Consider the following 15,371-nt stretch of genomic DNA (forward strand, 5'->3'; position numbering starts at 1 on the left):
AAAATCTCAGAGGCCATGAGGGTCAGAGGCTACGTCAGGGAGGCAACACAGTGCCACGTGAAACTTAAGGAGCTCAGACAAGCGTACCAGAAAACCAAAGAATCAAACGGATGCTCCGGGACAGATCCCCAGACATGCCTCTTCTATGCTGAGCTGCATGCAATTCTGGGGGGGGCCGCCACCACTATCCCACCCCGACCGTGGACTCCGAGGATGGGATACTCTCTGCCATGGCTGAGGATTTTGCAGAAGGGGGAGATGAGGAGGAGGACGAGCTTGGAGAGAGCACACAGCACACCGTTTTCCCCGACAGCCAGGATCTTTTTATCACCCTGACTGAAATACCCTCCCAACCCAATGAAGCCTTTTAAAATATAATACATGTTATAAAAGCAAGCGTTTTTTAATGATTAAGTAGCCCTGAGGACTTGGGATGCATTCGTGGCCAGTACTGCTAGTGGAAAAGTCTGTTAACGTGTCTGGGGATGGAGCGGAAATCTTCCAGAGACATCTCCATGAAGCTCTCCTGGAGGTACTCTAAAAGCCTTTGCAGAAGGTTTCTGGGGAAAGCAGCCTTGTTCCGTCCTCCATGGTAGGACACTTTACCACGCCATGCTAGTAGCAAGTAATCTGGTATCATTGCATGACAAAGCCTGGCAGCATATGGTCCCGGTGTTTGCTGGCATTCAAGCAACATCCGTTCTTTATCTCTCTGCGTTATCCTCAGAAGAATGATATCATTCATGGCAACCTGGTTGAAATAGGGGAATTTAATTAAGGGGACATTCAGAGGTGCCCATTCCTACTGGGTTGTTTGCCTGTGGTTGAAAAGAAATCCTCCCCGCAGTTAGCCATGCGGTGGGAGGGGGGGCCATTGGTGCTGAACTGTTCGCGTTTGGCTAGCAGGGATCTTCCCCGATACCAGCCATGCAGTGGGGGGAGAGGAAAAGCGATCATCCCAGAGAATTGGATGGGGGGACAGGGTTAGTTTGGTTTCTGCTGCTGCACGTTAACAGGAAAACTGCAGCAGTAAATGGCCAGCTCAACGGGCTTTGCTTGGTATGGGAAAGGAGGGGGCTGCTGTTATGAAGGTTGCAGAAGCCGAAAGACTGTGGCTTACCATGGCCGCCTGCAAGCCGAATTCTGTTGCCCGGCTCTGCATGTGTGATCTCTAACACCAAAGCGGCAGACACTCAATATAAGATGCAAAATGCGACCTTGTACCAAAATCTCATGTGCTATGTAATGTGAATAGTGTTGTTCACCATGAAAGAGTATAGCCATTGTTCTGTAAAATGTATCTTTTTAAATACTTCACTCCCTTTTTTTCCTCCAGCAGCTGCAAATGTTTCAAGCCTCCCTCCTCCATCCCAGAGGCTCTCTCAGATAAGGCGGCGAAAAAAAATGCATGCACGATGACATGTTCTCTGAGCTCATGCAATCATCCAGCACTGACAGAGCTGTGTGGAGGGACACAATAGCAGAGTACAGGACGGTGGCTGATGAACGTGAGGAGAGGTGGCAGCAGGAAGATCAGAGGAGGCAGGAGGCAATGCTGGGGATACTGCGGGATCAAACGGACATGCTCCGGCGTCTGGTGGAGGTTCATGAACTACAGAAGGATCACAGACTGCCACTGTAGCCCCTGCCTAACCGCCCTCCATCCTTCCCAAGTTCCATAGCCTCCCCACCCAGACGCCCAAGAACGCGGGGTGGGAGGCTCCGGGCACCCAACCACTCCACCCCAGTGGACAGCCCAAGCAACAGAAGGCTGGCATTCAACAAGTTTTATAGTGACCTTTTCCTTCCCTTCTACCCTCCTCCCACACCCCACCCGGGCTACCTTGTGAGTTATATCCCTATTTTTATAATCAATTAATAAAGAATACATGTTTTTTAAATGATAGTGACTTTATTTCCTTTGCAAGCAAGCTGTGATCAAAGGCGGGAGGGTGGGTGGCTTACAGGGAATTAAAGTCAATAAAGGGGGCAGGTTTTCATCAAGGAGAAACAAACAGACGTGTCACACAGTACTCTCGCCAGTCACGAAACTGATTTGCAAAGCTTCTCTGATGCACACCACTTCCCGCTGTGCTCTTCTAACCGCACTGGTGTCTGACTGTGCATATTCAGCGGCCAGGCGATTTGCATCAACCTCCCATCCCGCCATAAATGTCTCCCCCTTACTCTCACAAAGATTGTGGAGCGCACAACAAGCAGCAATAACAATGGGAATATTGGTTTCGCTGAGGTCTGAGCGAGTCAGTAAACTGCGCCAGCGACCCTTTAAACGTCCAAATGCACACTCTACCACCATTCTGCACTTGCTCAGCCTATAGTTGAACAGCTCCTGACTACTGTCCAGAGTGCCTGTGTATGGCTCCATGAGCCAGGGGATTAAGGGGTAGGCTGGGTTCCCAAGGATAACTATTGGCATTTCAACATCCCCAACAGTTATTTTCTGGTCTGGGAAGTAAATCTCTTCCTGCAGCCGTTTAAACAGACCAGAGTTCCTGCAGACGCGAGCGTCACGAACCTTTCCCGGCCATCCCACGTTGATGTTGGTGAAACGTCCCTTGTGATCCACCAGTGCTTGCAGCACCATTGAAAAGTACCCCTTGCGGTTTATGTACTGGTTGCCCTGGTGGTCCAGTCCCAAGATAGGGATACGCATTCCGTCTATAGCCCCACCACAGTGAGGGAATCCCATTGCAACAAAGTTATCTAGTATGACCTGCACAGTTCCCAGAGTCACTACCTTTGATAGCAGCAGCTCAGTGATTGTGTTGGCTACTTGCATCACACAATCCCCACAGTAGATTTGCCCACTCCAAATTGATTCCCGACTGACAGGTAGCTGTCTGGTGTTGCAAGCTTCCACAGGGCTATTGCCACTCGCTTGTGAACTGTAAGAGCTGCTCTCATCTTGGTATTCTTGCGCTTCAGGGCAGGGGAAAGCAAGTCGCAAAGTTCCACAAAAGTGCCCTTACGCATGCGAAAGTTTCAGAGCCACTGGGAATCATCCCAGACCTGCAACACTATGTGGTCCCACCACTCTGTGCTTGTTTCCCGGGCCCAGAATTGGCGTTACACCGCATGAACCTGCCCCATTAGCACCATGATCTCCAAATTGTGGGGGAACACGGTTTCAGAGAAAAGTGTGTTCAGGGCCTCATCACCATGCTGCCGTCACCTCCTCACCTGTTTTTTTGGGTCCTGGATCTGCGTAAACTGCACCATAATGTGCAAGGTGTTTACAATGGTCATAACTGCTGGGGTGAGCTGAATGGGCTCCATGCTATGGCGTCTGCTCCTGCTCGGGCAATCCAGGGAAAAGGGCGCGAAACTATTGTTTGCCATTGCTCTGGCGGAGGGGGGGCGACTGACGACATGGCTTACAGGGTTGACTTACAGGAAATTAAAATCAACAAAGGGGGTGGCTTTGCGATAAACAAAATGGCCCCCTCAAGGATAGAACTCAAAACCTCAAGGGTAGAACTCAAAACTGGGTTTAGCAGGCCGTTGATTTCACGGAGGGAGGGAGGAGAAATGAATACAAAACAAATCTGGTCTATTTATTGTTTTGATCCACTTCATCTATCTTTATACATCTTGCTGGCAGCAGACTGTACAGTACGACCACTAGTCATCGTCATCTCCTGGGTTCCCGGCAGAAGACGGTGCACTACGACTGCTGGCCATCGTCTTCTGCTGGCTGTAGATTAAAAGACAGTGCACTGCCGGTAGGACTGAATTGCCATGAGACAAAACTTAAAAGGGAAATGACCTGGCTGAGTCACTCCCATGTTTGCCCAGGCACCCCTGACCTCATCGAGGTCAGTTAAAAGAGCACCCTGGACTATGTCGACGACGGCTACCAGTCATGCTGCACTGTCTGCTCCCAAAAAGCAATAAACTGTTGCTGTGTAGCAATGCAGTACCGCATCTGCCAGCGCCCAGGAGACGTACGGTGACTGTGAGCTGAGTGGGCTCCATGCTTCCCATGGTATGGCATCTGCACAGGTAACTCAAGAAAAAAAGTGCAAAACAATTGTCTGCCCTTGCTTTCACGGAGGGAGGGAGGGAAGGGGGGGCCTGATGATATGTACCCAGAACCACCCACGACAATGTTTTAGCCTCATCAGGCACTGGGATTTCTACCCAGAATTCAAATGGGCAAAGGAGACTGCAGGAACTGTGGGATAGCTACCCACAGTGCAATGCTCCGGAAGTCAACGGATGCCTTGGTACTGTGGACACACTCCGCTGACTACATGCACTTAGAGCATTAGTGTGGGGACACACACAATCGACTGTATAAAAACGCTTTCTACAAAACCGACTTCTATAAATTCAACCTAATTTCGTAGTGTAGACAAGGCCTTAGTGTAGCCTTTTAATAACAAAGAGAAACAATATGACATTATGTTGGGGAAACACCACCAACAGGATTCCTAACACAAACCTTGAGCAAAAACCTACCCCAAGCAAATTGGGCCGTGTCCTTTCCCTTTGGTTCTTGAGTCCAGCAACCCAAAAGTCACCCGAAGTCCCAAAAGTCCAACAACCCCAAAGTCCAAAGTCCAGCAACCGAAAAGTCTCTGTCTCTGTCCTTGGTGAGTCCAGAGTTCAAAAGTTCATCTGCAGAGTTTTAACCCCCCCAGCCTGTGTGGAAATGGGGGTGGGGGGAAAGTAAAGGGGCACCTTACGTGCTCCGACAGCTGACTGCCCCACCTCTCCGTGGGTTTCCGCTACAGCCTTCACGGCCAGCCGCTCCTCTCCACCAGCTGCTCCTCCCCAGTAGCCATCCTGCGAACCACTCCACCAGCTGCTCCTCTCCGGTAGCCATCCTGCGAGCCGCTCACCAATGTATCTTCAGGCTCCCCACTACTTAACACAATACTCAGTGATTTCAGCTCATAGCAGGGAAGCCCCAGCACTCTACTATTACACAGTGGAGGTAGGGGGGGGAAGAAAAAGAAGGAGGTACAGCTAGCATTTAGGGACCCATACCACAAAGTACAAATACCTCTCCCCAACTTCTCTCCATTCACTGAGCCTTGGAACCCATGCCCCTTGCCTAGCAAGTGCTACTTAGTTGATGGCGAGTCCCTCCATCATAACAAAAAGCCAAGTACAGTTCCACTGTCCTTGATTCACATAATCAGGATAAAAACACTTTATTCTTCCTGCCCCAATAACAGAGAAACCGGGGATCCCACAGCAGCCAAAGTGACCACGTAGGCAGGGTGGGTGTGAATATGCAAATGAGATCAGCCCCTGAAGTTCTTTTCCACAACCCGCCACAACTCACCACCAGATGTCAGGGTAGAGCTCATCCGGACTCTGCTTACACATGCAATGGTGCAGCCACAGGAAAGCTGTATAGGATGATGGGAACTCCATGGATGCAGGGGTGCGGGGGAATAGGTGAGAGAGGAGATGCGTAGGTTGTGAGCCTGAGTGATAGAGACGATGGTGATGCTTGAGATTGGACCCTCCACTCCTTAGTAGATCAGGATGCAGCTACCCTGGCTGAACCAGGACTTGCCAGCCAGTGTCAATGCTATGGTAGACAGAGCATGTCTCAAAAAACCATGAGTCGTGCCTGTGTTCGTCCTCACACGGTTATTGCCACCAATAAAGCAGCACAGGCTGGACTGAGCTGTTAGGTGTAGACAAGCCATCGCTGTCTAAACTCTGCTGTCAGTTTTAGCACTGTAAGCTCCTGAGGACCAGGACCTTTCTCTATCATTCAGCAGCAAACACAGCAAATAAAAACACCCTTTCCAACAGGCTCCTGTTACAGCTGCCACAGACGCTAGAGAGGGCAACAGCCCAGGCCCAGCTCCCTGTCGTATTAGCGTTCTCTCCCGGCTCCCCTGGAAGATGATTCTACAGCTGAGTTCTACAGACTTCAGTGTAACTTGAGAACTTCATTGCATCTCATTACCCTTCATTACACCACCATATCCACACTCAATAATTCTTGCCTTCCTAGGCGTCTGCAGATACTTGTTGTGTCTCCCTTAGTCATTACTTAGCAAAAACAAGATGTACCCAAACCCTGGCTTTCAACTCAGACTCTCCAACTACATATTTGTTTCTCTCTTCTGAGCTCCCTCTATTTTGCCGATATCTTCTGGATAGGGAGGTATCTGGAATTAAACACAACATGCCAGATTCTCACAGGCAAAAAGGGAGTGGAAAGTCATTGGCTCTCCCCAGTGTGGGGAAGACATCCGCGAACACAGAGCCACCTTAGCCAGCTCATATGCCAACCTCCACAGCCCCTACCATAGGTGCATGTCTACAGGATGCTCTAATCTATACCGGAGCCAGGACTGGTATAGAACTGGTTCCAAATTCAGCAAATGCAGCTGGCTCCCCTTGCAATCCCCCTTCATCTGTTTCACACGTGTAAGCTAACGTAATGCCATTGATTTCAAAGGAGCTGCACATGTTTACACTTGCAAGGAATCTGGCCCATGTCCCAGGTGCATCTGACCCACAGCTATGTGGAGAGGAAATATTATTACCTCGGTCCCATGAAGCAACACCTCTGTGCATGTAGCTTCAAACTGGCCTGGCCTTTTTTGAAGCCATGATCTATGCAAACTCGGGTCTAATTTGCTATCCACTGGAAGGGGAGGGACACAGGAGGAGAGGAAGGTGAGATGGAGTGATTGGAAGGTCATGCAAATCATCCGCAGGGGAATTCTCAGCACGGATCCCTAGATCCTGATTGCAGACAAGGCCCTCAGCCTTGAATGCATCCCTGAGGCCAGACTAGATGGTGTCACCAAACTAGTCCTGGCAGAGCCTGCTCTGGTAGGCTGCCAAGTGCAGAACAATGCAAGAGTTTGCACGAACCACGTGTCATAAAATTAAACTACACTACGAGCAACATAAAGATCTGCAGCAGAGGAGGAAAAGCTGCGGGCAGCTGCTGGGAGGAAATCCAGCCCATTTATCCATATTTCCATTCCCAATCTGTCTCCAATGTAGAAGTGGTTTCCCAGCTCACTGACCCTGTGATTCTTTCCAGAGCTCTTCCATCCCAAGGATTCAGGCTGTTCGGCGCGTTGCCCTCCTGCTTCCCTAAACTCCTAACAGATTTCTTGCCGCGTCTTCAAAGGGAACAAACCAGCAGCGATGGCCACAGCAAGAGTTTTTCGCAAAAAGCTGTCCAGTTATAGCAACCTGCTGCAGCCAACTAAAGCAGGGATCGGAGGTGTGTTTTAAAGCTGCCCATCCTTACCACAGAGGTAGCAGGTTTGAGGAGCATGTGCCATTGGAGGAAGGTGTTAATATAGACCAACCACGCAGGCTTCAATTAGGCTTCTGGCAGGGAATAAGTTAGCCAAGTTCTGTTGTGCTGCCAGGTCATCAATGGATCCATCAAGCACTGCCTGCAAGGCGCCAAATCTATCAGCTTCCCCAGACGGATGCCATCCACAGAGAGCCATTTCCTGCCTAATCGGTATCAGCCCCGTGCCTCCCTCCCTGGCAGTGTGCTTTACAGCCCACTGTAATTGTGTACACAGTGTTTTACAGCAGGTAAATGACATCACACACACACACACACACACACACACACGATACCCAAAAACTTTGTATTGCCTGGGCTCTACCAAACGTGTGCAGCGCCTCAGGGCCCGAGTTTGCAGGCCATACACAGGGCAGAGCAGGACCCTGTCTTTGGGCCCCTCGGGGCTCAATGCCCATTTGTATTCCAGTTTTCACTGAGGCTTTGAAGATACCTCCAGCCCTGCAGCCCCTCAGCTGCTGCCCCACAAGAGAGAGAGGTGGTTAGTAACACATGCAGCATGCTTGGTATTCCCCCAGGTAGAGTCTGTGCATGCAGGGCGAAGGGGCTGTACTGTGTTCCCCACCCAGAGCAAAAGGTGGGGGGCTGTACTGTGTTCCCCACCCAGGGTGAAGGGCAGGGGGCTGTGCCTCATTCCCCACCCAGAGCAAAGGGCGGGAGGAGCAGGGGGCTGTACCTCGTTCTCCACACAGGGCAAAGGGCAGGGGAGTGCTGTACCGTGTTCCCCACGCAGGGCGAAGGGCCGGGTGGGGGGGCTGTACCTCGTTCTCCACATAAGGCGAAGGGCGGGGGAGTGCTGTACCTCGTTCTCCACATAGGGCGAAGGGCGGGGGAGTGCTGTACCATTTTCCCCACCCAGGGCGAAGGGCGGGGCGCTGTACCTTGTTCCCCACCCAGGGCGAAGAGCTGTACCTCGTTCCCCATACAGGGTGATGGAAGGGAGGGTGCTGTACCACGTCCCCCATGCAGGGTGAAGGGTAAAGGGCGCTATCTTGTTCCCCACTCAGAGAAATGAGAGGGGGCGCTGTACCTGGTTCCCCAAGCAGCGTGAAGGGCAGGGGGGTTGTACCTGATTCCCCAGGGAGGGCGAAGGGTGGGGTGGTTCCTCATTCCTGTGCAAGGCTTGAACACGCAGGGCATTCAAGAGAGTCAGTGGAATGTACATCGCCAAGTTTTCTAAGCATGACAGATGGGGATTGTTTTGGTTTTCATGTGGTCTCTGATGAAAGGGAACCTGAAACAGAAGCAGATTAAAAAAAAAAAAGGAAATTTTGCAGAATGAGGCTGCAGCTCCCCTTCCCTATAAACAGTGTTGACAGCAAGAGACGGCAGTGATGGGGGCACCAATATAAGAGCCTAGACAGACAGGTAATTTGAGGTAAAGTGTTTCTCTGGTGATGTTCAGGTAAAAGTAGCCGCGTTTTGTTAAAAACCAAAGCCCAGCGTCCTTCCGAAATAGTAAGATGGGCAGTGGGCTCATTCTTAAAAATCCCTGGACCGCTCTGGCTCCATGCTATCTGAATACAAGAGGATTTTCTCTCTCTCTCTCATTAAACCCAGCTGATTTGCAGCTTGGCTGCATACCCAGGAGAGTCTATTTGGACAGATTCACCCCAGTCGGGCTGTTCCTCCCTTTCTGAGCAGGGAGAGCCGTTTAGCATTCTCTGCACCTCCAGCAAAACATTTCACTTCTTCATTTGATGAGCTGTCACATATTCTTAAAGTTAAACCTCTTCACAAACATTTGCTATTCTGGGAAATAATTTCTCCTGTTTAAAGATTCATTGATCCTGGGTGTTTGAGAGAAAACAGCTTCCCCATCCAACTCCCCTTCCTCTGGTAAGAAATCACTGCGGGGTACGATCACTTCCGATAACAATAAACACTAGCTTGGCCCCCAGACCAGTGGTACAATTTCCACAGCCATGGGCAAAGGGGGTATATATCCTAAAGCATCCAATAAAGAGTGTAAATGTTTTAACATGGGAGCGTGGGTATAAATTGTGTAGAGCTTTATACATGTAGCAGAAATACAACCCTGCTGTTCAGATGGTGTAAAACATACACTACAGTGGAAGTGATTCATTGGAGTAAAGTGGAATCAATCATACAGCATTGGTTTTTAATCCTGTACCCTCATGTAAAGACCTACCAGCCTCGGCGGTGATCTTATCAAACCAATTCTCACACCAGTGGTTCTGCTGGCCAACCAGGAGAAAAGGGAGCAATGGAGGAGGATAAGGAAAGAGAAACCCAATGACTTCTCTGCCTCAATCTTCACTACAAGGGACCGTGGGGAGACACCTGCTTTTTTCCGGGTAATAAAGATGAGATGCTGTAAGAAACCGTGTCAAAAGAGGAAGTGCTCTTGGAGCAAACCTGTAAATTAAAGAATGAGTGTAACAGCCCAGATGGTTATACCCAAGAGCTCTGAAGGATCTTATGTTTGAAGGCCCAGATCCTTAAGTATTTAAGCACTTAACTACCATTGACATAAGTGCCTAAATACCTTGGAGGAACTGGGCCAAAGGGCTGTTGTTAAAAACAAACAAATCATACATCATTTGAATCAGCTACTCATTAAAATCAGCCTCTCTTCTAGGGGATGGAGGGTGGAAATTTTAAAAGGATGTTAGGGGCGACCCTGGAGATGACAGATGAATAAACCTTACTTCATACCACGGAACTGGGCTGAAATGATAATTTTAAAATACATAGATTAATGAGCTATGATGAGGGAAAGCCAGCCTGGCATCCTTAAAGGAAAATCATGCCTCTCTAAGCTACTATGATTCTTTAAACCAGAGCCTTTGGCAAGGTTCCTCACAAGAGGTTATTAAAGAAACTAAGTAGCCTTGGGGTGAAAGGCAAAGTAGCATCATGGATTAGAAATCAACTAAGTGACAGAAAACAAAGAATAGGAATAAATGGTCATTTTCCAGCATGGCCCAAGGTTAACAACAGTCTGACCCAAGGTTCTCTTTTAGGCCCAGTGGTGAAATATTTTTATTAATGATCCAGAAAAAGGGGCGCATGGTAAGATAACAAAATCTGAAAAGGCCCCCACAATTATTTTTGTTAGTCAAGGCTAGACAAGACTGTGAGGAACTTCAGAGGGACCTAACAGAAGTAGGGGAATGGGCAGGAACATGGCAGATGAAATTCAACGTGGACAAATGCACGTTACAAAGAACAATTTGACCGAAATGCAAACAAAATGTTAGGATGCATAAGGAATATGATAGATATAACACTGGAACTATTTGTAATGTCAGTATATAAATCAACGATACACCCTCCCCCTTGGAATATTGTGTTCATTTATCTCAAACAGATGCTCAGCTAATGTTTCTATGATACATGTGATGGGAGGTTAATCATATTGCATTAGTGCACAGAGGCCCCAAAATCGGGGCGGAATAGTGCTAGGTGTTGTACAAACACCAGCAAGAGACGTTCCCTGCCCCAAAGGGCTGACAATATAAATAGACTAAGAAATATTATTATCTTAATTCTTCTGCTGGGGAACCAAGACATCGAGAGAGTAAGTATTTGCCCAAGGTCACACCAGAAATCTGCAGCTGACCAGGTATTGAACCTAAATCTGCTGTCTCCCAGTGTGTCCCTTAACCCCCAAGTCATCCTTTCCTCTAAGGCTGGGTAAGGCTGCTATGGGGGGCTAAGTGACTGTCTGAATACTTTCTGTTTAGCAAGTGATCTCATTGGGGCAGGGCCTGTGCCTTCCCCCCCGTGTGTACTGCACCCCGCACAGCGTGGACACCTTTGGAAATAATACCGATCCAATAATAATGACAGGATGGCGGCAGAATCTAGAGAGCTCTTCAGCATTCGGTTGAAAATAACAAACCTTTATGGTGTTTTTGCAATGGGTGCAGATATTGAAAGAAAGCAGCTCAAATCGTGGGAACAGTGTGCATATAGCTGGGATGGGATGGACGTGAGAGTCGGGATGTAGGGAGACAGGACAGCATGGCAGTTTACTGGGGGGGGGGGGGGGGGGGAAGAGGGGCTGGAATTCAGCCTGGTGCAGGCCTCTGGAACACAGAGGGAAATGCGGTGCAGTAAGGTATCAGCCCTGACACGGCATTAGCAGCTCGTCACGTTGCAGCACTGCATCCTGGGAAGAAGGTTCATTTGGCAAGGCTCTTCGCAGACTTGACACATGAGAGATACCAGGCCCAGATCAGGGGCCTCGCCTTGAAATCTGGACAAAGCGGCCCACGGAGATGGCTTTGGGGAATTCTCCATTACAAACAGGGAGGGGAATAACCGTAAAGCCAAACCGAATACCGCAGGCCAATCCAGGGTAAACAGAGGCCTTTCAGAGTGGCTCACACAGAGCAGATGGGGAAAATACAGTGGAAATGATACCAAGGAGAAAATATGTAAACAGTGCTGAGCAATCCACATATGGAGAGGGCAGCAGAGGGGCGGGGGGGCGCCTGAGGGCTCTGCCTTCCCTCATGGAGTCCCCAAAGACCTTGGCTCTCGCACACACGTACATAGAAAGCGGCGCTAAGGCCTGGGCCTCTGACACAGGCCTGGATTCACAGACATTAGCCAGCGCAGCCAGCCTGCTTTACATAAGGCTGTGGGCTGCAGTTCTGAGAACTTGGCTCTGAGGAGAAGCTCGGCAGTAAAAGGGTCTCGTTTTTCTTTTGAAGGCCCAGCCTGCTTTGCTCTCCTCTCCCCAGACCAACCCACAGCTGCCCAGGAGCTGGGCTCTTTGGCTGTGCCTTCCTCCGGGGGTCATTGTGGGGCCCTTCTGGCTCCCCCCTCCTCGAACTGTCATCATGATCCCTGCCCCCTGCTTCCTCGGTGCCATGGCAGGGCTCACACTGATCAGCTCCACACCACCCGGTGCCATGACAGAGGCCAATGCTGCTTGCCACCCTTGCCACCCCTCTGGTGCCATGGCGGGCCCCACCCTGCTCCACGGCCTCCACCTACTACCATCATCCTGCCCCTTTGCCACAGTGGGGGAGAGGTTGCATTAGTCCCTCAGCTACTGGAGGACTGAAGCTGGCAGCAGCCTGCAAAGCCAAATTAGAGCTCCTTAAGAGGCTTGTGTGCGAGGCCTGGAGCATCAGCCGGGGGGAAGGAGAAGTGGCCTGTGCCCTCTTGAGCCCTCTGCTGCTCGCTAACATCTCTGGAATCATTAGCTCCTTTAATGGCATTAGGCAGATCGTGCAGGAAGCACACGGATGTCCCTGATTAATCTGCAGATCAGGAACATCCGTAACCCATTTCCTGGGCATGTCAGGCCTGGACAGGGCAAGAATTCTGGCTGAGCTGCCTCAGTGAAGCACGAACCAGAGTGAGCTTATCTGGAGCAAAGGGAGATGGGAATAGACCAGGAGTGGCCCAACGTACTGACCCTCCGAGCCGCAAACGACTGTCTTCAGAAGTTCGAGAGACGCGGGAAGTGCCTGCTGGGGCTCGGGGCTTCAGCCCTGCTCCTGCTGCAGCTCCGAGCCCCGGCAGGCGTGCCTGGTGGGGCTGAAGCCCTGGGGCCTCCCTCCCCACAGGGCAGAAGCCCTTGCTCCACCACCCCACCACAAAGCAGAAGCTCTCCCCTCCCCGCAGTCTGGTAGGCAGAGAATGGAGGGGGGGAGGAGGGGGCGCGCTGTGTGAGCTGCACTTTAACTGTAAAAGAGCCACATGTGGCTCGCAAGCCGTGGTTTGGCCACCCCTGGAATAGACGGCACTGGCACCAGTTTCAGGGTCTCCGCTGCACTTGGAGGTGCGACTGCAGCTCAGGTAGGCCTACCCACCTAGCTTCCATCTAGCTAGAGCGGCTAAAAGTAGCAGTGAAGACATAACGGTGTGGCTGGACAAGGCCGCCTGGAGCCCTAGGTACCTATTCGTGTAGCCAGCCTGCACTGGGGTCTTTGCTGCTCTCTTTAGCCACGCTAGCAAGGTTATGGCTAGCCTGGGTAAGCTGCAGTCACTCCTTGCAGTACAGACAGACCCTCAGAGGACTGGGTGTGAGGGCGGATGCCAGAAACCCGAGGCACAGCACAATTTCCCCAGCAGTTTAGAGCTACGTGGGTGTACAAGAGAGGAGAGGAGAGTGCCCAGAGGGGGGGATGTTTTGGGAGAAGCAGACTCCTGTCACCCACTCTTTGGAACAGGAGTAAGTGGCCAGCAGGTTCCTCTGGAAATAAGTGCTCAGAAACCCTCAGAAAAGTCATATGGACGACTTCAGCGTCTAGTGACAACCTGCAAAATGTAACCCAGGCTCAGCTGGACTAGAAGAAACCTGCCCCGAAACGCAAAAAAAGCTGTGACTCAAGAGAGGGCAGTTGGCCGACAGGGCCATGGAGGGATGATATATAAAATATCCTAGCATCAGGTCCTCTTTCTGCCACATTTTACATGCTTCATCTCAAAACGTGTTGCCATTAAAATGATGAGATAATGGATCAGATTATCATTCTCTGGCGAAGAGCGAAGCCAGCTTTCAATAAGCCCCCGCTGGGCTATGGGGCGCAGGGGCACTGGGGTGTCAATCCAGATTCTGTTTGGAAAGGAACTGTTTGTAGGCACAGAAGCATACAGAAGAAAGTGAGTAAAGACTCCGGACAGGCCAGTCCTGGATTTATATTGGACATTCAACTTCTTCAATAGCTAGTTTTCTACAAATAAATCCAATATTTATTTCCAACAAGTTGCTGGCGGGAGGGATAGGAAGGAAGGACACTTCTTGAATAATTGTACAACCTTCAAGAAAAGCCATAAATTACCCAGCTCTATCTGTCACTATAATTTCCAGCCAAAGTCCTAATGAATCTTTCCAAACAATAGGGTAAGGACAGGCCTAAAAATGTACTGGACCTTACAAGCACTAGGGTAAGCAATGCCAGAGGTATTAATAATAACCAGGAGACATCTGGAGCCAAAGTTGTGCCATGGGGACTGGGACTGTACATGTAGCAAACTCCGCTTCTGTTTGTGGCCGCTGCCTAAAGTCCCCAGTGGCACCAGGGAGCTGAGTAGCTGGGAACTGGAGCAGTGCCAGGGCAGACGTTGGTAGGGATGTGTGGATTCTAAATGAATGGCACAGGCAAGGGGGGGTTCCAAAGCAAGGGGGGGTTCCAGTGCATTCTAGAGCAATGGGGTTGGGAAGTGGGTTGCCAGGGTAGGGGAGATGGACTCTAGCACAGTGGGGGTGGGGTGGGGGGGAGGTGGGTTCTAGAGCAGAATGATGGCCGGAATGGAGTGTGGGTTCTCGAAAAGAAGGGAGGGAAGGAAAGTGGGGTTTTAAAATAGTGTGTTTGGCGGGGGGGGGGGGGGGGGAGGGGAGAGAAAGGTTTTAGGGCAGCCACCAAAGCAGGGAGGCTTTGGCTTTCAGAGGAAGGAGGAGAGCATTGCATCTACTCACCCATCACACGGTTCTGAGAAGACAGCCATGGCGTCCGAAGGACAAGATGGATATGAAGATGGGGATTAGTCCCTAGGAGTCCACCTCAGATACCAGAAAGATATCTCAGCCTCCTGGGAAGAGAGCAGAACCTTGTCCTCTTAGGAGAGTATCCCTATGCTAGGCTTTTGACAGATAAACCCTATAATAGCCCTGTGCAAGAAAGAGGACAGGGTGGAGTGGCCCCTGCTCCTTAAAGCTACTACCCTTAGGGGTAGGAGGTATAACCACAGGGTAGGAAAAATCTGCAGACTAGGAAGGGAGCCCAAGTTTTATCTTGCTCCGAGGGTCCACCGCATCCCACTCCATATGGAAAAGCCTTTAAATTACAGGGCCTTTTGTGATAATACCCTTGATTCGGGAGGGTCAATAGATTAAATTGCCTTGACATAAATATAGGCTCACACAGGATGGAAACCATTATACCCAAGGACGGTTGAGAAAAAAAAAACTCTTCTACCCGAAACAGCATTCGGAGACTGCCAGAGATCGCAAACCCAGTTTCTCTAATGGATGGAAAAGGTTCTTATCAGAGGGCTGTCCCAACAGAAATGTGAACTTGAAACAAGCTGTACAATCAGAAGATACACAATAATT

At 50.2% G+C, this 15,371-nt stretch overlaps 1 long non-coding RNA gene across 1 annotated transcript in view; it reads right to left on the reverse strand.

The window, feature by feature from the left end:
- Window positions 1-426: 426 nt before the first annotated feature.
- Window positions 427-15,371, reverse strand: part of LOC142073159 (uncharacterized) — a 96,954-nt gene continuing 82,009 nt past the window's right edge. Inside the window, exons 3-4 of the long non-coding RNA XR_012669839.1 lie at window positions 8,400-8,564; window positions 427-751 (exon numbers count right to left, since the gene is read on the reverse strand). This is a non-coding gene — a long non-coding RNA (uncharacterized LOC142073159). The remainder of the gene's footprint in view (window positions 752-8,399; window positions 8,565-15,371) is intronic.

The sequence above is a fragment of the Caretta caretta genome, chromosome 9, assembly GCF_965140235.1.
Source record: "Caretta caretta isolate rCarCar2 chromosome 9, rCarCar1.hap1, whole genome shotgun sequence".
Classification (NCBI taxonomy): domain Eukaryota; kingdom Metazoa; phylum Chordata; order Testudines; family Cheloniidae; genus Caretta; species Caretta caretta.